A 25,502-nucleotide genomic window follows, 5' to 3' on the forward strand; every position below is an offset into this window, starting at 1 on the left:
TGTGCTTTAACCCGCTGCGCCACCAGGGAGGGCCTCTCTGTCCTATTTTTAATGATGTACCCCAAAAAACAGATACTCAGGCTTGTATTTTTATTTATTTAATCTGACAATAACACTTGGGTTTAGTCTGCCTACATTTAATGTGGTTATTAATATATTCGGGTTCATCTGCTATCTAAATTTTTGGTTTTTAATGGTTTCATATCTTTTCTACTTTTTTATATTCTTTCCAAACATATATTTGATTCCATTTCACCCGGCTTTAAACTTTTAGTTATACTTTATTTTTGTTAACATTACTTATTTTTAAAAACTTACCTAATATTACCATGTTTGACCTGCTGAATACTACTTTAAGTTAGTATGCTTGCCACTGCTGGAGTAATGCAAGGTTGTTAGAACTGAATATTCTCTTCATACCTGCCAAATTCTAATACTTTTATTAGGGATCAATTTCTTTCTACCTGGAGAAATTCCTGTTTTTTATTGACAATACTTTTCTTTCCTTCTGATAATGTTACTTTCCTTTCCCTCTGATAATGTTATATTGTCAAAATCAGCATTTTGATAGAAACTGCTTATTTTTTTACTTCCATTATTTTCTGTGAGAATTTTTAGCCTCTGTCCTGCCTAGCATATCAATGAACAACTGCTTCATGTGGGGAAGAACCACAGAATTTCAGACTGTTATTACTATTCCCTTAACTCTAAAATCTTTCTCTCAAAGCCTGACTTCTCTCATACACCTAACTCCACATTTTGTCTATTCAACCTCAGGGGACAGTAGAAAGCTCTGAGTTACTGTTGAGTGTCCATATCATTTATGAACCAGAGAAAACTTCTAAGGAAAGTTGGAGGGAAATGTTGACGGCCTACCTCATCTCTTTCTACAGGACCTTTAACTGTCAAGTCCTAGAGGCTTTTGTTGCCTTCATATTCCTTTTATATTTTTGCCCAACCTTTATGATTGTTCTCCACTGAGGGTTAGTCTGATACAAGCCAGTCTATCATAGCCAAAAGCAGGAATCTCCTATCTCAGAGCTTTGCAAAACTTCAAAGTTTGACCCACAATATCTCTCAAACTGGGGGGAAGGGAGAGGGATAGGGAGATAGGGAGATAGGAATCACTGTATATTTGGTCACTTTTCATAATTTAAAGTAGAAAGGTGATATCAAAGATTCAATTGTAAATTTGAAGATTATTAAAATTAAATTGATAATAAATTTAATTATCACAAATATGGAGTGATGGGAGGAATTATAAGATGTGGAATTAAAGGACTTCTTTTAAGCATAGCAGAAGGTTCACTAGACCCATGACTATGACTAGCCACATAACCTTTCTAAGTGAGAGTTTATATCAAAAAAGAAGAATAGTAATTACTGAGACTAAATGATGTTTTAGGGTGAAAACAGCTGGTAAATTCAATTCAAGAAGAAAATGTGAGCTGAAACCAGGTATGATAAAAGGCAGAAAATTTAGGTCACATTTAAATATTTAAAAAGATAAGAACTTGAAGATGTAAAGTTGACATATACTAATATTTTCTACACAAAGGAACAAGCTTTTTGTGGGTTCTGTGAAATTATTATTCAGTGAATCTTTCATTTTATTCAAAACTTGCCTATGACATAATCTATGCAAAAAGGAAGTAGAAAATATACACAAAGAACAGGTGTAGAAGTTAGATTAGTAATTAAAATTACCCACAAAGAAAAGATCAGATACAATTGGGTTCATTGGTGAGTTCTATAAAACACTTGAGAATATATAAAATAAAAAAATATATACAAGAAAATTCTATTTATGTTTCTCTTACAAATACAGACACATAAATATTCAATAAAATACTAGTTAAGCAAATCCAACAGCATATGAAAAAAGATTATACACCATGAACAACTGGGATTTAGCCTATGAATGCAAGGCTGGTTTAATGTGCAAAAATTGACTAATGTAATAAACCATGTCGATACATAAAATTAAAAATGAAAAAAACACAATCATCACTAACTTGCAGAGAAAACATTTGATAAATTCAACTCTCTTTCATGATAAAAATGCTGAAAATTTATCTAGGAGTAGGTGGAATTCACACAACCATATGAAGGTTATCTTTAAAAACCTACAACCAACATCAACTTAATTTTGAAAGGTTGATGTTTTTACTTAATTATCAGTAACAAGGAAATGACGTATGATCTCTCCATACCTATTAAACATCCTACGGGGTGTTGTAATCAGGGTATTAAGACTGTGAAGTAAAGGAAAAGGCACCGACTTTGGATAGAGTAAATAAAACTATATTCATTCATAGAACACATGATATTGCAAATAGAACATTTTATAGAATCTACTAGAATTAACAAGCTAATAAAGGCCATCAGTATAAACAATCACATTCCTATATTACATCAATGAACAATTCAAAAATGAAGTTAATAAAGCAATTCCACTTATAATATCATCAAAATGTAAGGTATGTAACAAAATACATTTAACAAAAGCATAAGATATATACTTTGAAAACTACTGAACATTATTAAAAGAAATTAAAGAAGTTCTAAATAAATGGAAAACATTCTACAACTATGGTTCAGAAGCTTAAGACTGTAGCAATGACAATACTTTCCATATTGATCTATAGACTCAATATAGTATTATAGAATCCCAATTTGCTTCTTGGTAGAAATCAAAAATTGATCCTAAAATTCATATGGAAACTCCAAGGATTCAAATAGTTACAACAATCTTGAAAATGAAAAACAAAGGTAGAGGAGTCACACTGTCTGATTTTAAAAGTTACTACAAGGCAGTTATGATCAAGTCAGCAAGGCACTAGTATAAAATACACATACAGAGCTGTGGACTATTATTGTCTGTCCAGAAATAAATTTTGGATATGATGATGGTTTTTTAGGGATGAAAGCAAGCACAAGAAACAACAAAAAATAGAAAAACAGGTTTATCAAAATTAAAAATATTCGGGCTTTGAAGGACACTATCTAGAAGGTGAAAAATACCTCAATGGGAGAAAATATTTGCAAATTACATATCTGACATGTACTTGTATCTAGAAAATACAAATTATTCTTATAAAGAACTATAAAGTAATTCAGCTTCTAAAATAAAAGTTCACTTCTCAAAATATAGATATTTAATAAAGTGAACAAAAAACTAAATAGACCTTTCTCCAAAGAAAATATCCAGTGACCAACAAGCATGTAAAAAAAAAAATAATAAACATTACTAGTTACTAGGGCAATGCAAATCAAAACACAAGTAATAACACGTTATATACCCACTGCCATGATTAGAATCAAAAACACAGATAACAAGAGATCAATAGGATAAAGAAAAGCTGGAATTCTCATACATTGCTTATAGGGATTTAAATGGCATACCAGATTTGAAAAGCAGTTCAGCAAAGCCTCAAAAAACTAAACAGAGAATTATTATTTTACCAAGAATTTCATTCCTAGATCTATACCACTTAATTTACATACTTTTGTATGCAAAAGTTTATACTAAAATGCAACATCATTCACTATAGGCAAAATTCAATAACACCCTAAGTGTTCATTAATACAGGAGATAAATAAAATGGGTTATATTCATGAAATGAAGTATTATTTAGCAATAAAAAGCAATAGAATGCTGAAATGAGTTTGAACATAGATTAACCTAGAAAATATTATGCTAAGTGAAAGAATCCAGTCACAAAGAATTTCATGTTATTTGATTCCATTTTCATTAAATATCCAGAATAGGCAAATTTAGAGAGTTGGAGATCCAATTAGTGAGGTGGGAGTAAAACATGGCAGAAGAGCTTTCTCCCGGCAACCTTTCCCTCAAGTATAAGTCACCATAACTCACACATATAGTTTTCTAAAAGTTCAGTGCTTTGTTAGTCACTAAGGTTTTGGGGTAGGGAGAGGGTAAAGGAGACATGGACATGAATGCAGTCATTTTTGGCAGACAGAGGCTCTGATTTGCATAGAATGGCACAGAGGACCTAAGAGTGAGTATGAAGTAATAGTCTGCTTCATGTCAGCCCTAGAATGGAGGGATCAGCCCAGGGGCATGATGTGGTGATAATATATGCAATAGCATAGGACCACCTCCCAAACACCTTTTAGGAACTGAGTTCTGAGGCTGGAGCAAAATCCGTTATAATCATAGAAGTCTTATGATGCTGAGACTAGGACCTGGAAATCGGGCTTCAGCACAGAGTGGAGCTTGGTTTGATTGTGGAAAGAGAAGTAGTAGTCACAGCTCTAGTTCACCCTTCCCCACCTAAGACTGAATATTTAATCAAGGTATCTAGATTTCCACTCCTTACCCCCTCCTACTACCTTGAAAAACAAGGAATCCTTATATCTAAAGCCATAGCACCAATGACTAGATAGAGGAGGGAGGGAAGGAAGTAGAAATGGGGGTAGGGGGGTAAGGGGGAGGGGAGAGGAAGAGAAAGGGGAAACACACATGAGGAAGAGCAACATGAAAAAAGATAATGGAACTGAAAGTTAGAGAAGCCAACAGAGTTCAGAACAACAACAATGAGGAAGTTCAACAAAGTTTAAAACTTAATTAAGCACAGATAAGCAGATTCAGGATATCAGAAAAGATATCCAGGAAAAGTATTTCTTCACCAAAGAAACTGAAGTAAACTAGGTTGACTGTGGCTGACTACTTTAGAGACCAAGAAGGTCAAGATGTACTATTGTCCAGTAATAACATCTGCTTTACACAGGCAGAATCAGAGATATGCTGTATTAGGCAGATTCCCTTATGCTGTGTGCTATCAACCTGTCCTAGCCAGCGAAATGGGTACCATGCTGCAAAAATCACAACCACCAAGAAAGGATCTATCTCCTGTATAGAGGCTGTCATTGCACCTTCTGATGGCTTCATTGACTCTTCCTCTGACACTACTTCTGCCCATTTGTATGCTACATGGCAATCCCATGTCATCCCATACTATTGCTGATCTGAATTATCTATCCAGATATGGATCCTCCAGACTCTGCCTCTTTCATCAAGGATCCCAACATTGTTGGCAATGAGCATTCAGTGTTGCCCACGAGGTGAAAATAATCGTATAGGACAACAAATCCCTATAGGACATCATTGTTCCCCGGGGTATGAATGAACTTTCTGAGGAAGAGAACTGAAGATGTCTCATGCACCCAATACCCAGAAAACACAGCATTTCTTGTCTCAGTCATTCCAGTCATCGTTGAGGTCTCCACACACATATGAGGAAGGTGAAGGAGACCATTAAAGTATTCCAAAAGAAAAAAAATAATAAAGGATTCCAGAAGATTTTGAAAGGTGAATATAATTATGTCCCAGAATAGCCTTCTATACGGTGGGACCATTGGTTTTTCTCTACAGGCTACATGAGAAGCTTGATTGAAGATTCTGTGTTCTATATGAAAAGTAATGAAGTTTCCAATAAAATTTATCTCCCTCAGGAAAAAAAATTAAAAATACAGGGGAATAAGTAAAGGACAAAATCTGTATAGTCAAATGATGACAACTTTATATCAGTACAAAAAAGGAGTACACTGGATATAGAAAACAAAACAATCTTTATGGTAACCACAAAACAGAAATATGAAGCAGAGACACTCAGAAGAAGAAATGAAGAAGCTGAATGAGTCATGAGAGATATATACCCAAATGAAAATTTTCATAGAAACACATTGAAAAAGAAAAAATAGAAAGATAAAACAACCAAAACCCAAAAGGTAGAGTGTCAGTACTTAGTCCGATGTAGCAACAATCACACCAAATATGAATAGTCTAAAATCATCTATCAAAAGATACAGAACAGTAAAATGAATTGAAAAGCATGAACCATCTATATTACACATATGGGAGTCTCAGATCCAATCCAAAGAGAAATACTGACTTAAATGTGAAAGGCAAGAACAAGGTATTTCAAGCTAACACAGAGAAAGAGGTAGGAACTACGATTCTCATAATTGATAAATTGAACTTTCAGCCAAAAAAGATAATAGTGACAGGCATTATATAGTGATTAAAGGGAAATTTCATCTAGAAAATATAACTTTTATCAATATTTATGCACCCAACACAACAGTACCCCAGTATATATAGTTATTCTAAGAGCTATAAAAACATTGACATAACACTAGGAAACCTTAGCATACCTGTTACATCAATAAGTCATTCAGACAGAAAATAAACAAGGAAACAATGGCCATAAACAAACTAATGGAATTAACAGAACTTTCCACACAAAAGATGTAAAAACACATTTTTCGCAAGTGAGCATGGAACATTCTCAAGGATAGATCACATGCTGGGACAAAAAGCAAGACTCAAAAATATATATTTAAATTGAAACATATCAAGCATTTTTTTCTGATTAATGTGGTATAATGCTAGAAATCAATGACAGAAACAAACTTAGAAAGAAAAACCTAAATATGTAAAGACTAAACAAATGCTTTTGACTAGCATCTGAGTCAATGAACAAATCAATGGTGAAGCAAAAAGATTACCTAGAGAGCAACACAAAATGAAGAGACTAGCTACCAGACCTAGGGGTGTAGCAAAAGCATTATTAATAAATAAATATATATCAATATAGTTGATATCAACAAACAAGAAAAGTTTCAAACTAACTTTATATATGAAGAACTAGAAAAAGTAGAACAAATGAAATGAAAAATAAGTAGAAGAAAAATGTGAATTAGAGAGGAAATAAATGAAAAAAAGAACATACAAAAGACTAATGTAAACTAGAAGTGGAAGTTCTCTGAAAGAATAAATAAACCTTTTTTGTTTATCTAGGCTCAATATGAAACAAAGAGATAAATCCTAATTTAAAAAAAATTAGAAATGAAAGAGGTGAAATTACAAAAGATATTGCAGAAACTCAAAGGATTTGAAAGGCTACTATGAACATCTATATACAAACAAATTTGACAACCTAAAAGAAGTGGACAAATATTTATAATAATATGGTCACACAAGTCTAATTATTAAACAAATTAATAACTCGAACAGCTCAATCATAAACACAAAAACTGAATAATCAAAATTTCCCTAAGAATTATAGTACAGATGGATTTTACTAGTCAATTACACAAAGCTTTAAAAAAGAATCTAATACTGGCCCTCCCAGGTGGCCCAGCGGGTTAAAGCACTGCACTGAGAAACTAAAGCCACTTCCGCATGAGTTCGAACCCCGCCTGCCCTGGAGGTGACCACATGGCGAGGCAGACCTCTCCTGACTCGCCCGCTGCTCCCCTCAGCAGTGTACTTCGTCGATCTGCCAGTTCTGCTTCCCCTCTGTCTCTGGTGAATCCTCTCACCCTCCACATCTCTGGCCTGTACCCCAGTTCTGTACGAATAAATAAATAAATCCCAAAAAAAAAAAGAATCTAATACCTATACTAAAACTCTTCAAAATGTTAGAAGAAGGGAGAAAGTTCCTACATATAGTTTATGAGTCCATCAATATATTAAGAGAATTATTAATCATGGCCAAGTGGCAGTCATTCCAGGGATGCAAGCTGGCTCAGTGTATGTAAACCAATCAATGCCATCAGCATATCAGCAGAAAGAAAGGTATAATCCTATGACCATTTCACTCAAAATGAAAAGAATCATTCAACAAGATTCAACACCCATTTGTGATAAAAATTCTCAATAAACTGAAACTAAAAATAATACATCTCAACACAATAAAGAGCATACATGACGAACCAACTACTAAACATCATCCTCCATGGTAAAAATATGAATGCACTTACCCTAATATCAGGAACAAGACAAGGAAGTTCACTCTCACTACTACTATTTAACATAATGTTGGAAACCCCCGCCACAGCAAGTAGGCAAGAATAAGACATAAAAGAATCCAAATTAGAAAAGAATAATTGAAATTATCACTAATTAGACAGAACATGAAAATATACATTGACAATCCAGAAATGGATTTGATCTATAAATGGTGAGTACAACAAAATAGGAGGACACAAAGTCAATACAAAAATGAATTCAAATTCAGAGAAATTAAAAACAACTTTTAAAACTGATGCTTATTACAATAGTATCAAAATGATGATATATGTGGGAGTAAACTTAACATAGGAGGAGAAGGACTTAAACACTGAAATCTACAAGACACTACCAAAATAAAAAGAAACAAAGAAATGAATTAGATGAATAAACATTTTCTAAAATGACCATATTATTTAAGTAATCTAATGATTCAATGAAACACCTCTGAAAATCCCAGTGACATTTTTCAAGAAGGTAGAACAATTATAAAATTTGTTTGCAATTGCAAAGGGCCCCAAATATTCAAAGAAATCATTAAATTAAAGAAGCCAGGCATGCACAGCAATAGTAGTCGAACCGTACTGCATGCAGTAAAAGCAGTATCACAGACCAATGGAATCGAGAACCCAAAAGTAAACCCACACAAACATGGGCAGTTGATCTTTGATAAAAGAACTGTGACAGCACAATGAAGGAAGGAAAAATCTGTTAATCTGTTCAACAAATGGTGCTGAGAAATTTGAATAGTCAACTGACAAAAAAAAAAAAGAAACTAAATCATCATTTAACTCTATACCAAAAAAAAGGGGGGATTAAGAAAGAAACGAAATCATCATTTAACTCTATACCAAAAAAAGGGGGGGATTAAATGAAGACCTGAAATCAGATAAAACTTGAAATACATAAAAGAATACATAGGTGATATACTAGCCATTAACCAGGAAGATGGATTTGAGTACTCAACTTGAACAGCAAAGGAAGAAAAAGCAAAATAAGCAAACAGGTTTACATCAAATTAGAAAGCTTTTATACCTTGAAAGAAACCACCAGTCAAAAAACAAACAATGGCTCTCCCTGGTGGTGCAGCGGGTTAAAGCACAGCACTAAGAAGCTAAAGCCACTTCTGCATGAGTTCGATTCCCGCCTGGCCCAGAGGTGACCACAGGGCGTGGCAGACCTCTCCTGGCCCGCCCGCTGCTCCCCTCAGCAGTGTACTTCATCAATCTGCCTGTTCTGCTCCCCACTCTGTCTCTGGTGAAGACTCTCGCTGCCCCTGAGCCTCTGGCCTGTACCCCAGTTCTGTATGTACAAATAAGTCTTTAAAAAATAAACAAACAAACAACAACAACAAACAGTAACCTACAGGTGGGGAGAAGATATTTACCATCACATATCTGACATGGTGTTAATTTCCAAAATATATAAAGTGTTCATACAACCTAACAATAAAAGTACAAATAGCTCATCAAAAAAATAGGTAAAACACTAAACAGACACTCCAAAGAGAAATGGCCCAGAGGCACATAAAGCAGTTCTCAGTTATCACTTACAAATGAAATGAAAACCAAAACACCACAATGAGTAATAATCTCACCCTGTGAGAATGGCCTATGCTACAGTCCTGGAGACACCAAACAATGATGTGAATGCAGAATGGCCACTCACTTCTGGTGGGGATGCAAATGTCCTAGCGTTTTGGATGGAGTTTTCCCGAAGGAAATACAATACCACGTGATCCAGCAATATTACTCTAAATATCTCTACCCAGAGAATATGAAAAAGACTTAATCACCCCTATGTTCATGGCAGTGGTCTTATTCACAGTAACCCCAAGATATGGAATCAGTCTAAATGTCTATCAATAAATGATTGGATTAAAAAAAATAGTGCATATGCCCAGTGAAATACTTCTCAGCTGGTTAAAGAAAATGAAAGTGTGTCCTTTGGGACAAAATAGATGGATTTCAAGGTGATTATGCTAAATGAAATAGGTAAAAATGTAAAGGACAATTACCAGGTAGTTTCACTCATTTGTGGACTATAAATAACCAAAGAAAATGAACTATCAATACACAACAAAAATAACTCTTTGGTTCTGTGAAAAAATACAGCTTTATGGGGAGAGAGTAGAGGATGGGACATGTAAGGTGGTAGTGTTTTGGCACTAGAGCTTTGTAGGTGAGAGAAGTAGATGCCCATGTTGAGGTGTGAAATAGTACTCCCCAAATCATATAATTATGTAAATCAAATGGCAAGTCAACAAAATTAAATTATTTTAAAAGACTAGTGATTGCCCAGGGATGAGTAAAGGCATTGGAATGGCTAAAGAGCAGAGTATGTCTTTTTGGGGTGAGGAACTTATTCTAAAATCATGCCGATGTTTGCACAACACCATAAACATACCCCAAACCATTTAATTATATAGTTTAAATGGGTAAAGTTTATTATATGCAATTACGTATTTATAAAGCTGTCATTCCCCCCCCCCAAAAGGGGGTTATATAGCTTCAGCACTGGCACTCTGTATAAAAGAGCCTAAAATATCTAAATCCTGGACTTTGAGAAACAGTAAAAGAACTATAGAAAAAAGATATAGGTATATATTTTTAAAATAAACCACATAGCAACACATATATTTGCTTCAGTTTTTAAGATCCTAATTTCATCATTTTTTAAAACCTGAACATGTATAGAAATAAAATTCATCTTAAAATCAAGGGATAATTTAATGTAAGTTACTACACCTTGTAAAAACTATGAGTTTTCCTTCTTCAATAACTAAGAATCAAATAAATGTTAAGAAATGTAATCGAAAATAATTTGTATTACACAGGTCTAATCTCATTGTGAATTCATGCAGGGAATCCCATATAGCCAAAGTAAGAAATGGTCAGAGAAGTCTTGTCAAGATTTGTGCTCAAAGAAATCTTTGAAGAACGGGCAATGTACAGATTATCAATGTACAGGGGGAAAGTAAGAAAGCACTTTTCAGGGACTTTTTATGGAATTTCTGCAGATGACTTATATTTTGATTTCCTTTGTTTCTACTTTTATGTCCTTGCTTTTAACTATATTGGGCACACACATCAGCATATAAGCATCCAAATAAAGAAAGTGTGCCTTTTACTTTATAAGGCACACATATTACCAATACAAATACTTCACACTGTTTAAGATAAAATGGATAAAGATACAGCATTGTTTTTTTAATACATTTAAAAAAATTTTTTAAAGCAAAGGATGAAGAAATTACCATGGTTTTCTGGTAGTATTGCTTTATTCATATATGAACAACAATTATATTACATGAAATCCAAGTTCACACAGTGATCTTCATAATATATCTCAATCTCCTCAAATATTTCACCAGTTACAAATAACTAATCCTGACAAACATTAAGAAGTCCTGGTATTATGGTCTGCAAAAAAAATAGAACAGTATAACTGCTATGCGTTCAGGCTGTTTGCAAAGCACAAAATCTTTCCATAATACCTAGACCAACAGACGCATGTTCTCTAATTTTTGAGTCTTGATTTTCTCATCAAAGTGAGGACAATAACATTTACGTGTGAGGAAATGGATTTGCTTTTCTGGTCCTCATATGAACTTAGTTTCAGACCACCCAACCTATAATAAACTATTAAACCAGAATGAAGGTATCCATATTCAGGCAAATAGATGTCATTTAGGAAAGCTACAATAAGCTATAAATTTATTTGCTATTTCTAGATGAGGATATGGACTTGCTATTACTATGTTTAATTTCAGAATCTCGTAGTCCCATGTTTGTAAAGGTTATCCTGAAAGGGAACACAGATGTTTGTGCAATTTTCTGAATGGTGACACAGTGATGACTTTGGCACAACAGAGATAATACTCTCAGGTCTGGCAAGATCTTAACTGTCACTAGATCTGAGAAATCTCCAGCAAGGGACTTGGAAACAAATGGGAAGCTGAGCTAAAATGAGCTGAAAGTGGTCCTGCCTTTTCCACATCCCCCTCACTTACACAAAGGTTTTACATCATTGCTTAATTCACTCAGGGTTCTGATCAAGCCTATGCTGAATGTTATCTAATTGCCAGCCTCTTCTGGGATCTGTAACCACATGGGCAATTGTGTATACATAATGATGTTATGCATTTAGTGAACTCACTCTGACCGTTTGTTATGTTTTCCTACAATCCACATAAGGGTCAGTCAAAACTAAGCCAGTAATATGGGCCCTCCTTGTGGCACAAGGGGTTAAGTGTTGTCCCTATGACTACAGCATGAGTTCGATCCCTGGCTCTGAAGATACCCACATGGCACAGCAGACCTCTTCTGTCTCACCCACTGCTCCCCTTAGCAGTGTATATCAGTAAATCTATTCTGCTTCCCCTCAGCAATATATTTCAGTTAGTCTATCTTTTCTGTTCCCATTCTATCTCTGATGAATCATTTCATCTCCCCCCACACACACACCTCTGACCTATATCCCAGTTCTTGTAAACATAAATAAATCTTAAAAAAAAAAAAAAAAAAACTAAACCAAAACAAGGCTCTCCCTGAACAGGTTAAAGCACCACATTATGAAGCTCTCTGAAGCCGCTACAGCATGAGTTCGATCCCCTGCCAGGGAGCTGACCTGCATGGCATGGCAGCCCTCTTCTGACCCACCCACCTACTGCAACCCTAAGTAGTATACCTTGTCAATCTGCCTGTTCTGCCCCCCAGTTTGTCTCTAGTGAATCTTCTTACCCACCACACCTCTGACATGTACTGTAAGCATAAATAAATAAATCTTTAAAAAAATTAAACCAATAATAAACTCTTACTATATAAGCTCTGACTATAAAACTGAGGCAACCAGAACAGGAGTGTGTCAGGTGGAAGTGGGGAAGGAATGGAAACAGGACAGAGGGTTATTGGCGCCCTGGTGGTGGACAGAGCGTGAGGCTACACATTTCTAGAGGTTTGAACCAATAACCCCCAGAGCAACTACAAAGTAAACTTACTGTACCTCAAAAAACGTAATTTGGAGGAAAAATAAATTGCTTAGCAAGTTCTTGTGAGGGAGTAAAACCCTAAATCAACACCAGTAAGGACCACCGGGAAGGTAGGGATGTTGATTCTGAAATCAACAGATGATGACAAATGCTGGATGATATCAACATTATATAGGAGTGATAAGAGAAAATGCAGGAATGGGAGCAGGACTATTTTCTTCAATTGTCTGAAAGCCACCAGCATGAAAGATTAAGAGTTTTAATCAGTTCTTCAAAAATTTTGCTTCTCTTCATTTTGTGAGAATTTTGAAGGAATACAATGAAAAGCAATGTGGCATTCCAGAGATGATATCAAGGAACATATTTCTTGTCTTTAAAATAAAATGGAATGGCTGATATTATATTAAGTAGGAGCTCTTTAACATCCAACATTCCAAACATGGTCATATTTTGTGTTACTCAGAGGGACTCTATGGTCAATGTTTAATACAACACTGCAAAATTATCTGAAAGACATAGATACAAGATCTGAAGGCCCTCATAGTGAAAGCAATCTACAAGGATGAATTGCCACAGGTCTTTGCCTCTGTCTCTTATATTAAAACTCTGCTACTGCCAGCTCTGTAAGTCCCAGGCAAAAAAAAAAAAAAAAATACTAAACCACTCTAAATTTCATTATACTCACCTGTCAAATTGGGAAAGAAGCTACTTCAGAAGCTGTGTGGGTATTGTTATTATTATTTTACCATTCTAAACATCATCAGAAGGAAATTAAAAAGAACCATCCAAAAAAAGTGAAATCAAGAGGATTCAGAAGTCACAGTACCCACCTTTCTTTCTAGGTTCATCTATCAAATAACACTCAACTCTTCCTATATTTCAGCTACATCAAAATATTAATTGCTCCTCAATTAATATTCACTAATTCATCCACTCTCAAATATTAGTTCAGCATCTACTATCTTCCAGAATCCTGAAATATAACACCAACCCTGTCCTTGAATCTTGTTCAGGGGTTTACAAATTGGTCTGAGACCATTACTATATCATAACAACACTGTTTGCTCCCTTAATCTAAGCATAATTTTCTACTACCATCTCTATTCAGGAAACAGTTTCCAATATATCCAAAAAGTCTGACTCTACCTGCCATCTTTCTCTTGTTACTTTTTTTTGAACCTAGAATTTGCTTCATACAGAACAGTCAGCGATCGTATCGTAGAAAGGATAGTGTCTTTTTAAGGACCATATTTCTGTGCACCCACTAGCCCTAGTGGTTCTATCGAACAGCAGATAGTAGACATATACAAACAAATCAGCAAACAGCAGCAGCAACAATAATAATACCACTTCCTAAATTCCTTTGACATTTTATATTTTTCAAAATGTTTTCTCAAAACCTCTTTTTATATCTCATAGAAACTTCTAAAATGTAGGGATGTGAAAGAAAGAAGAGGGAGGGGAAAAAGAGGAAGAAGGGAAGAGAGAGGGAGGGAGAGGGAGAGGCAAGGAAGAAAACTGCTCAGATATTTGGCACAAATCAGGAAAAATATAAATGTGGAGATTCTAGAACAAAAGACTTATAGCTCCCATTCCAGTGATTTTTCTGCTTCAACCTCATCCTTATGGCTTTCTAAGAGCTGCCCTATAATTTGACAACTTTCAGTGGGTTTTGAAAAAAACACTTAGGCAAGAGATTGAAAGAGATAAGTAAGAAAGATCAGGAGAGCATGAGATTTACTACCTCAATGATGAAAAAATTATTGCAAGTAGGCCCTCTGTGGTGTCTCAGTGGGTAAAACACAGCACTGTAAGCAAGCCACAACCACTTCAGTGTGAGTTTCATCCCCGGTCAAGGAGGTGACCCACACATGGTGCGGCAGACCTCTCCTGTCTCATCCACTGCTCCCCTCAGCAGTGTACTTCATCAGTCTGCCTGTTCTATTCCCCACTCTGGCTCTGGTGATTCCTCTCACCACCCCTGCACTCTGGCCTGTACCCAGTTCTGTATGCATAAATAAATAAATTTTTTAAAAAATTATTGCAAATAACAAAGCTAAACTCTAAATGTAAGTATAAACCCAGAACTTCAGCACTACTCATCTGCTAAAACACAACTTCTGTCAAAACCTTTTTACCAGGCCTCCCCTGGTGGTGCAGCAGATTAAAGCACAAGACTAAGAAGCTAAAGCCACTTCCACATGAATTCGATCCCCGCCTGCCCCGGGGAAGATCCACATGGCACAGCAGACCGCTTCTGACCCGCTTGCTGCTCCCCTCATAAGTGTACTTCATCGATCTGCCTGTTCTGCTCCCCACTCTTGTTTCTGGTGAATACTCACTGACCCTGTACCTCTGGCCTGAACCCCAGTTCTGTATGCATAAATAATTAAATATTAAAAAAAGAAAAACCTTTTTACCTGTGGGAGTTGCCAGTGTTTTTTGACTTCATATCCTGAACTCATGCTCAGGGCCCTGTGCACCTCACACCAATACATTTTATGATTTTGCTCACAACAGACATGAGTGATTTCCCTACATGTGTGTATGTGCACACGCACTTCTCTGTGTCTTTGATTTTGCCATTGTAAAGAAGTGGCACTAGATAAGATCCTAGTTCACAGAGCTCACTCAACAAATAGTCCTACTTTTCAATTATGATTCTTACTAGAGGAAAAGGGGCAGTTGGACAGAATCCAGTGTCATGAATTCATGATCTATCAGTTTTGATACAGTCAATTCCTTCTGTCATCTAATGTTTTCTTTTATGGAGACAAATGAAGCCTAAACAATTATCTTTCAGCGTGAATGATCTGTTGGTCAATGTTGATATTAGAAATGTATGCGTAAGGACACATTTGGGTCTGTTGAGGGGGATGTAACTGCTTGAAACAGAATAGGTAGAACCCTCCCAGAGTACAGATGTAATACTCCTCATTTCCACTGGCCTTTTTTCCATTGCTCCCACCATGGTGAGGACAAATTCTGCCAGTGAAGCAAGACCTTCCCACTAATGCTGAGCTGTTCAATTTCTCCTAAACTTCAGGGTGACAGCAGGGAATGATATTTTAATGTCTACAAAAAAAAATGACATTGTAGATGACAGAAATGGAAAGACAGGAGGACAGATTTTAAAGTAAGAAGATACCTGAATCTCTTGCCAATTTGCTAAGTTCAAAATGTAGCCCCCACCCCAATCCTAAATGTTGCTCTTTGTCATCTCTACAAGCTCCCACACATACACTTTCTAAAGGACCTTAGTCCCCAGGTGTTCTTTCTAAGCTTTCCCAAGCTTTAAATATCAATTCATATGATAGACCTAAAACCAAGTGCAGAACCAGATTTATGAATGTGAGGACAAGACTCTGTGCATAAAATATCAGCCCTGTTGGCCAACTGGCAGTTCTCTTTGTTTGCACACACTTGCAATTACTTCCAGGTCATTAGGCCCATCTTGAGTAGATATTTTAATGTCATTAAGAAAAGTGGTGTAATGACATTCAGTGAATTCATGATTACAGCAATAAAAGAGGGGAAGGTGGTGCCAACAAGGAAGATTTATAGACACTGAAGTTAAGCAAATTTTAGAAGAAAATATTAAGTAGAAAACCAACATTTCCATATGCTGATTATCAAGAGGATATGTCTCACTCAAAGAGCATAAATTGAGAACTTTCAGTGAACCAGATTCTTTTCTAGGTGTTAAAGGATAGAGTTTTGGATAAGACCAGCCAGGCTTTTGTTTTTTTAACACTTAGGATGAAATAGACAAACAGATGTAGTGGAAAGTTTAGTTAGTTTTAAGTGCTATAAAGTGTCACACTTAGACTATAAATGACCAAAAAGTCCCAAGCAAGTAAAAGTTGGGACCGCTACTACCAGGGCTGGATAAGGCAGAAATACATTTAGCAAGTTTTAGAAACAAAAATAAAAATTTAAAAAAAAAAAAAGTAAGTCTGACTAGAGAATAGTGAACTAGAAAAGCCTGAAGAAGTAATCGGGGTCATGTAATTCCTAGTAGACCACAAAATTGTACTAAATATATACTGAAACCCCAGTATATGTCACTCTCTACACTAAACTCTGAGGACAAAAAGGGCAAATTCCCTGATCTGGGATTGGGGATGGGTGGATTCACTTTCTAGCTGGTAGAGACAGATAATAAATCTTTAAAAATACAAGTGCTATGGGATAAAAAAAAAATGGGAGAAGGAAGACAGTTGATATGTAGTGCGGACAAGCATGTTGCATTATGTCGTGTGGGAAATCCTTTGTCATTTCTTGTATTGACACACTGAATCCAGTTTCCTTACTTTTGAACCTGAGCTATTTTTGATAACTTGTTTGACCAACAGGATGTAGCAAAAGTGATTTTCTAAGATTTGTAAGACTAGAATATAAGAACTCTTGCAGGTAGTAGCCCTGTTTCTTTAAACAGTCTTTCTGGGAACCCCAAGAGCACCATGCTGGAGACATCATGTCTACAGTCTGGTAGGTGGCAGCATCTAAAATGGTTCTCAACATTACCAACTCAAGAATATGTATTTCTTTATGTATTCCCCACCATTGAGTCTTGGCTAGATTTTGTGACTTGCTTCTAGCAAAGATAATTCAAGGATACATGTTGTGATATCACATTACATTATATTTCTAGAAGCTATGTTTTCTGTCTTGCTTGAATTCTCTTCCACTGTCTCTCAGTTGGCTTCAAACTATGGAGGGGTCTCTGTTGCAAGGAACTAATTTCTCTAAACTACATCCAACAAGGAATTAAGATCTATCAAAAGGGCCCTCTCTGGTGGTGGAACAGGTGAAAGCACAGCACTGAGAAGCTATCAGGAGCTGCTTTGGCACAAGTTCAATCCCTGGCTAGGGAGGTGACCCACATGGCACAGCAGTCCTCTCCTGACCCACCTGCTGCTCCTCTCAGTATTGTATTTCACTTGATCTGCCTGTTCTGCCCCCCACTCTGTCTTTTGTGAATTCTTTCACTGCCCCTGCTCCTCTAGCCTATAACCCAGTTCTGTATGCATAAATAAATATAGCTTTAAAGGGGGGGGCTGTCAACAGCAGCACAAATTCAAAAGATGCTTGAGTTTGAGATCACTGTAAGCCCAGAAAGCACCTCCACGATGGAGTTTCCCACAAGACAAAGGACACCATAAATACCACCTGGATTTCTGATACATTAAAACTACATTTGCTAGCTTAAGGTGTTTTATAGTCATCTGTTACACCTCAATAGTGAATATAATAGAAGGAAATCCTATCTCAGTCTAGTCTTCCCTCTATCCAAGCTTACATTCCTGCCAAAGTGCAGGCATATGAGCAAGACATCTCACACCAGTCCCCCACTTGAATAGCATTGAAAGCCTGTCATTGCCCAATATAAGGTCACTCAATCAAGTTGGGATCAAATTCCTGACCCACAAAATTGTGAGCAATGATAAAAATAGTTTGTTCTGAGTTGCTATGTTTGAGAAAGCTTAATATGCACAACAGATAACTGGAATAGGTGGTCAAGAATACTCTTTGATGAGGAGACATTGGAATAAAAATCTGGAAAAAAATAATGGAGTGAGACTACCAATATCAGCAAGGATACAATCGAGCCAAGAGCCTAGTGAAAGCATGATACACTTGTTCCAGGAACATCAAGTAGCCCTGTGACCCAAGTGAAATAAAGAAAGAATAGAGCTGCGAGGGAGCTAGAGAACAAATCATGAAGGTCATTTCAGGAACCAGGATCTATTGTGGTGAATGGCAGTTTGAGCAGGAGCTCTTGGTTTTGAGTAGAATATTCCATCATGAAATTCTGCCTGTTAGACCTATGTCCTTCATTTAAAACAGCTGTCCAAATAGTGACAAGTCTACAACAGACACTCTTCTTGACATCAAGCACCCAGGGACAACCAGTCATTTTCAGAGGTCCCCTAAGAGAAGGGCTCATGGATTCTGAGTCAACACGTGGCCCTTACCACCACTTCTTCCCATCTTTCTTCTTTGCCTGACTGTATTTGCAATTCAGCACCGGTGCTTTCATTTTCAGAGTGTTTACATTAACTTGAAGTTGTTAACCTAGTTGTGTGGCAGAATGTTTCAGACAGTGCCAGAGGCTATAAATAAATAACAGTTATTTCAGGTCTGCCTGGCAAACAAGCTCCGGATTCTGCTGAGACCCCAGAGACCATGCCTGCCGCAGCGCTGAATACCTCAAACAGGGCTAACAGCAGAGGTTCTCAAGGAATACTAAGCACACACCAGGTGACATAGTTATGACTCCCATCAACATACATCTCCTGATTGCCACAGAGACCAACAAATACACCTCTCTGTCACAGCCACTTGGAATAAACCTGAGTCCAATGTCCAATTATTCTACATCCCTAACCAGATTTCTTCTCACTCCCAAACTCTAACAACTGATAAATGATCAGGGATATTTTTTTTTTTACAATATATTCTTTCATCAAGAACAGTAGGTCTGAAATTTTTCAGTTGAGAAGAAAATATATTTTAGTATCTCATTCATTGTTGGTATCTAGTAGTATACCTTTGAACCTGATGGTTCATCTCCATGACGCTTGATTTCTTTACTTATAAAGTGGAGGTGAAATCACCATCAAAAAGTTAGTGACCACTTAAGTGAGACAATACATGTAACATGCTGAGAAAGATATCTGACCCTCAGTTACAAGTCAGTGAGTGTTCAGTAATTATTTTAAAATGACTAGCTTGTCCTCTCTCCAAATAGCAGAAAAATTTATAATCAGTTTTAGTAAGAAAAACTCTAATGATCACATTGTAACAGGGTGGTCCCCAGGAAAAGGGGAATTTCCAGGTTCCTGGCCCTGCCCACAAGGAGGGTGGAGCTGAGCAAGGAGAAAAATCTGGAGAAGAGACTAAGGAGGATGGAAGCAGAATAGGGAGCCAGAAGGAGACCTGAGGGAGTCACATGGAGCAGAGAGACATGTGAAGAAGCGGCTCTTATTTCTTGGTCCTGGACTCACTGAAACAGATGTGGGTGAGAGGCCCATAAGGAGATTGACTATGGCAACGTTTATCTTGATTTTGATTTTGCTCTTTTCCTCCCAGACTTATCTGGCCATTTCTGACACTTTTCTATGGGTCCCCGCCAGAAGGTGCTTTAGACTTGTGGCGGCTTTCAGTCTTTGCTTTGGACCACTCCCTCTTGGGTGGAATTTTACCCACAAGGGGATGGGTAACTTTGAGTGTTTGATTTAGAAACTATATTCTTTGTCTTTTCTGTATTACACACTAATTATATTAAAGTTCCTTTCTATTAGAGGTCTTATATGGTTTGTCTTGATGCAGCAGATGGAAGAACCTATTTAAAACAGGCAGCATTTTGGAGATTCAGCCATGTCCCTCTCCCTGCCCTGTAACAACATCACAGTGAATTAAATAGCACTCATGCATGAATTTGTGATTCATTATCTACTAGAGAACTGCATATACCTGAAACACAGGACATATTTGAGAAAGATTGTGTTTGAGTCTGTTGTGTCTCAGCAATATGTGTATATCATAGGGTTTGGTCCAGGAGTCAAAACACATTTATCTCCATCCCATTTATCATTCAACTCTCTAGCTTTATGCAATGAAAATTACTGTTGAGACTTATGATATAGTGCCCTGGGAAGAATCAGTCACCATAATGAAACTTCAATTACATTAGTGCATTTTAAGAGAAAGATGAAGGAAATTTAGAACTTTCAGCCAAAAAATTATAGCAAAAAAAAAGTCTTTCTAATTCATATTCAGCTAAATAGAAAATTCAACTAATCAGAATTTCTCTTTCTTACAGTCTTGCTGGTTATGGTTTTATAACAACACCATTTCACTGAAGTACCACAGTATGTAAGCTGGTAGTCCATTGCTTGGTCTGTTTCCTTTTTTACTACATACATCTCTAGCTTTAGACAAATATATCACTTAATATATGGACTAAGAGCCAAGCGAAGTGACCAAAGGTGATTAATTGTCTCCCTGCTATATTTATATCTCCTTATAATTATGTAATTTACCCATAGAAAAACAACATCTCTTTTATCTAATCTAATTGCTAATTCATACATTAATTTCAAGTAAAGGGAAAAATACTACTCTCTGAATTACCAGTTATTTACTATGTACTCATCTACAACAGAAAACTGAGGAGCTGAAGAGCTAAAAATATCACCCTATCAAGATTCAGAAATTTCTCTATGAAATTACATAATATAATGTAAATCTGAATTAAAGAAAAGTCTATTACTTAGTAAAGACTGCTGTCACCTACTTTAACTTCATTAACATGTTTTGGGCTTAACTGTACATGCTGTAGAGAGAAATATCACCCATTGAATTACAATAGATTAAGTTGGTAAAGAAGCAATATATACAGCTTTAGAAGAAAGGGGGGAAAGAATAAATTAGTATGATTTTAGTGTGGGGATTATTCATAGAATCATTAATGAATCATCTTTAATAATTTTCTTTTATAAGCACGTTCACATTTGCTTTACTTAGGAACACATATTTGTTATAGACAAACCAAAGTAGAAGAGTAAAGGCTATCAAGACATTAAGTATCTATTGAGACTCTATCCACAACATGGTAGAATAGAGAGGCTGGACTCACCCTCTCCCTTAAAAAAAAAAATCTCTTTATATATATTTGCTCATAGGGAGATCTAGAAGCTCTGTCTCACCTACACAGTCCTAGAACTTTCCCAAGGCAATCATGGATAAAGTTGGTGATTGGAAGGGGAAGGAACCGGAGGAAGCAAAGTGTGTCTGGGCTGGGGAGTCAACGAGCCAAGCCATGAGGGTCGTGGGCAACCCATGACATTGTGGAGATCCATGGAGGAACTGTGCTGGTATGGGACTAAGAATTAGCATTGCTAATAATTACAGTACTAAAAATAATTCTGTCTCATGAACTACAAAACATCTTCCTGTTAAGGCTTCACTACTGGACCTGGCTCAAAATGCGAATTAATTTTACTCCCCCAGATTTGGTTTCCTCAGCCAGTTAGACTACCTGCCTTTGTTCTCTACTTGTCTTGGATTTCACATGTCCCAAACTGCCATTCAGAGGCAGAGGCTGAACTATGAAAGCTTCACCCAGGCCTCTCCTCTGTGAAACTCTTCATCATGTAGGTTAATTATGTCTCATCTCACCTCCCATTACCATTCACTCAATTAAATACAAATTTGAATAGAAAGAGCAGTTTTCCTCTCATACAAATGTTTGTTTTTAGCCTAATGCACTTTCCAAATAACTGGTTGCCATGGTGGCAAGCACTCTGGACAAAGTGTCTCAGAATCAGTAAAGATCATTAAAAAATGACTAATTAACCATCAGATAGGACACTTCTATTTTCATGCTCAGGTGAGAACCAGAATTTTTCTTGCAGATTTTATATACATTCACAGAAAATGAGAGAAAGGGAAAGGTGAAGAAAACAACATTTTATTTTAGCTTCTTTCTTTCCAGTCAGGACTCTTATTTCAAAAGCATATTATAGACTACAAAAATTGCTTGATCCTCTTTGTTACCTGAGTACCAATTACTGCCTACTTTTCTGGAATATCCATCCAGTATCCATCCTGTCATGGGTCAGTTGTTTGTGATATATGTGAAAAGAGTGTGTCATTGGTACTTTAGCCATAATTAGATTCTGCTGCTTCCCTCACCAATTCAAAACTCACTATTGTATTTCCAGAAAAATGTTTCTAAGCACAAGGTCATAAAGACACTACCAATTTTAGTTTAACCTGCCTCTTCAACTGACTACTTAAACTGACAACTCTAATTGTCCACTAGTGGACACATTTATGCATTAAAATGTCTGGTTACATTCTTCTAAACCAAAGGATAATCTGACTTCAATAATCAGGTCTGAATTTAGAGGCTAATTGCATCTCATCCTTTAACCTTTAAAATGAGTTGCCCTTATAATTTAGCAGAATCCTCTGCACATTTGTCTAAAACTAAGGGTTCCAAAGGAATGAAAATGAAAGAAGAGATTATTCTCTGTGACTGAAAAGTGACAAAGCAATGACCCCCCCAAGTCTTCAATTTCAAAGGGGTTATGAAATCTATGTTCACATTGCGTACTTGCTGGATTTATAATTTGTTCATTGCCTATTGCTCTCATTTGCATGAAAAAAGGAGAGGAAGGTCATTATGTTCCTTTTAAAGTGTCTAAACTTCAATTCCAGAAAGTGCTGTTTAATGGAGGGGGTTTCTCTTTTCCTCTCTCCTGTCCCTTCCACTATCTCTTTCCAAAGGACACTGCCCCATAGTGTTAGATTTGTGTTTGGTTTCAGAAAAACTTGTGTCTTGATCCTAATACTACCCTAGGAAGTCAAATGACCTGGAGGAAACATTCACCATTCTTTTAATATTGTTTCTTGAGTATACAGGCTATTTTTACAACCTACTCAAATAAGCATCTTAAATATGTTTAGCAGTTATTTGATGTCTGTTGCCATGTCATTTAGTACATCTGCAAATTATGCATGTTGCTGCTCTCAAAGAGATTATAATGATCTGCTTACCCAGCTGAAGGAAAGAGTGTAAGTGTGTTCTTAGAGAAAGAAAAATCCACAGGTAAGTATTAGTTGTTTCCATTTCTCTATCACTTCTCTACTATTTTGTACAAAATATACAACTCACCTGTTTCTTCCGATCCCTGTACTTTCTCTAACTCATAGATTCCATCACTCATTCTGACTCTTTCTGCAGGCAACAATTTTTGATGATGTTATCCTGGTGAGATTAATAATAATTATAAGGAAAGTACATATGTATAGTTATGCCTATTTTATGGACTATTGTTCCATAGGTATACAGTTTCAATGATACGAGTAACTTCTAGAAATATACTGTGCAACATATGCTTACATTTAGCAATAATGTATTAGACACATAGATGTGGTTAAAAGTTAAAACTTGTTGGCCCTCCCTGGTGGCGCAGTGGGTTAAAGCACAGCACTGAGAAGCTAAAGTCACTTCCGCTTGAGTTCGATCCCTGCCTGCCCTGGAGGAGACCATATGGTGCCACAGAGCTTCCCTGACCCATATGCTGCTCCCCTCAGCAGTGCACTTTGTCCATCTGCCTGTTCTGTTCCCCACTCTGTCTCTGGTGAAGCCTCTTACAGCCCCTGCACCTCTGGCCTGTACCCCTGTTCTGTATGCACAAATAAACAAATCTTAAAAAAAAAAAAGTTAAAACTTGTTTTTACAATAGAAATTGAAGTTTTTATTCCATAGATAAGAAAGCATTAGGATTTGAAGAAAGTATCTGAATAATCAGCTACTTACCACCAAGACTAATGATAATCTATGAACTCCACAGGGGAAAATGCTATGATTTTTCATTTCCCACAATGAATAGACTATCCTTGAACTTGCCTGTTTGACATAGTTTCTAAGGCTCCTAGAGCATCAACTTAGTAAGTCAGTGTGATAGTTCCTACATCAGCCTTTCTAACAGTACCTCAAGGATTTACAGGCAGTGGTCTACAAACCACACTTTGAGAAGTCTAGTGTGGTATACCCCTTCTATCCCTAGTGCTGAAGATGGATTTTATTTTTTTAATCCCATAATTCAGTTTCTGTTGAAACATGAACTTGGAAAACACTGACCTGGAAGTATTTGAAACTTAAAGTAGTGATTAAAATATAAAAGGGTCAATTCTGGAAATAAAATCCATGACTCTGGCACTATTAATACCATGCCATGGGGACAAGAACTATGGTCAAAGTGCCTCACACAGAAAGTAAATTTTAGTGGGCTCTCCCTGATGGTGCAACAGGTTAAAGCACCATATTATGAAGGTCTCAGAAGCCAATGTGGCACAAGTTCGACCCCAGCCAGGTTGCTGACCCACATGGTGCGGCAGACCTCTCCTGACCTGCCCGCTTCTCCCCTCAGCAATGTACTTTGTCAATCTGCCTGTTCTGCTCCCCACTCTGTCTCTAGTGAGTCCTCTCACCCATCACACCTCTGGTCTGTACTCCTGTTCTGTAAGCATAAAGAAATATTTTTTAAAATTACCAGTACCCCGCCTTTAAGAAATTTACTAATATGGTTATAATCCATGAGAAAGTTAAGTAAGAGAAAGAAAGAGGAAAGGAAGTGCCCTTAACTCTGTGAGATCTCAGAGCATGTATTTTCTCTAAAATCTCTTAAAAACACAACAAGCCAGCAGAATAGTAACACTATTCATTCAAATCTGTTCAAATCTGCCACCAACTTTGATTAGGATATTAAAATTCCAGATGTTATTGCAATTTTAAAAAGCATATTAAGACAGGCTGATGATAACAAAGACATGGATAAACTATACTACCAGGCCACACAGGATATTTCAAGATTATGATTCTTTTCATTTTTCTTTTATATTTTTTCTTTTACACTCAAAAATATTTAAATTATGTTCTGGCATCTTGGTATTCTTGGAATATTCTTCTTTTCTGTACATGGTCCAGTGATTATAAATCAAAACCATCAAATAGAATCATACTCCCAGACAATAATTTCCTGGATAACTAACTTTGTATATTTTATGATGTCTCAGAATATGTAAAAATCCTCTTTCCCTAATCAGACGTAGTTCAGCAGAAGTCTAGGAAAGTCTTTCATACCATGGATGATTAAGAAACCACTGGATGTGAAG

The 25,502-nt window shown here is 36.5% G+C and overlaps 1 pseudogene; it reads left to right on the forward strand.

Moving 5' to 3' along the window:
- Positions 1-3,818: 3,818 nt before the first annotated feature.
- Positions 3,819-5,285, forward strand: LOC101622989 (annotated as a pseudogene).
- The last annotated feature ends 20,217 nt before the right edge of the window (positions 5,286-25,502 follow it).

The sequence above is a fragment of the Condylura cristata genome, unplaced genomic scaffold, assembly GCF_000260355.1.
Source record: "Condylura cristata isolate star-nosed mole 26May11 unplaced genomic scaffold, ConCri1.0 scaffold00026, whole genome shotgun sequence".
Lineage (NCBI taxonomy): Eukaryota > Metazoa > Chordata > Mammalia > Eulipotyphla > Talpidae > Condylura > Condylura cristata.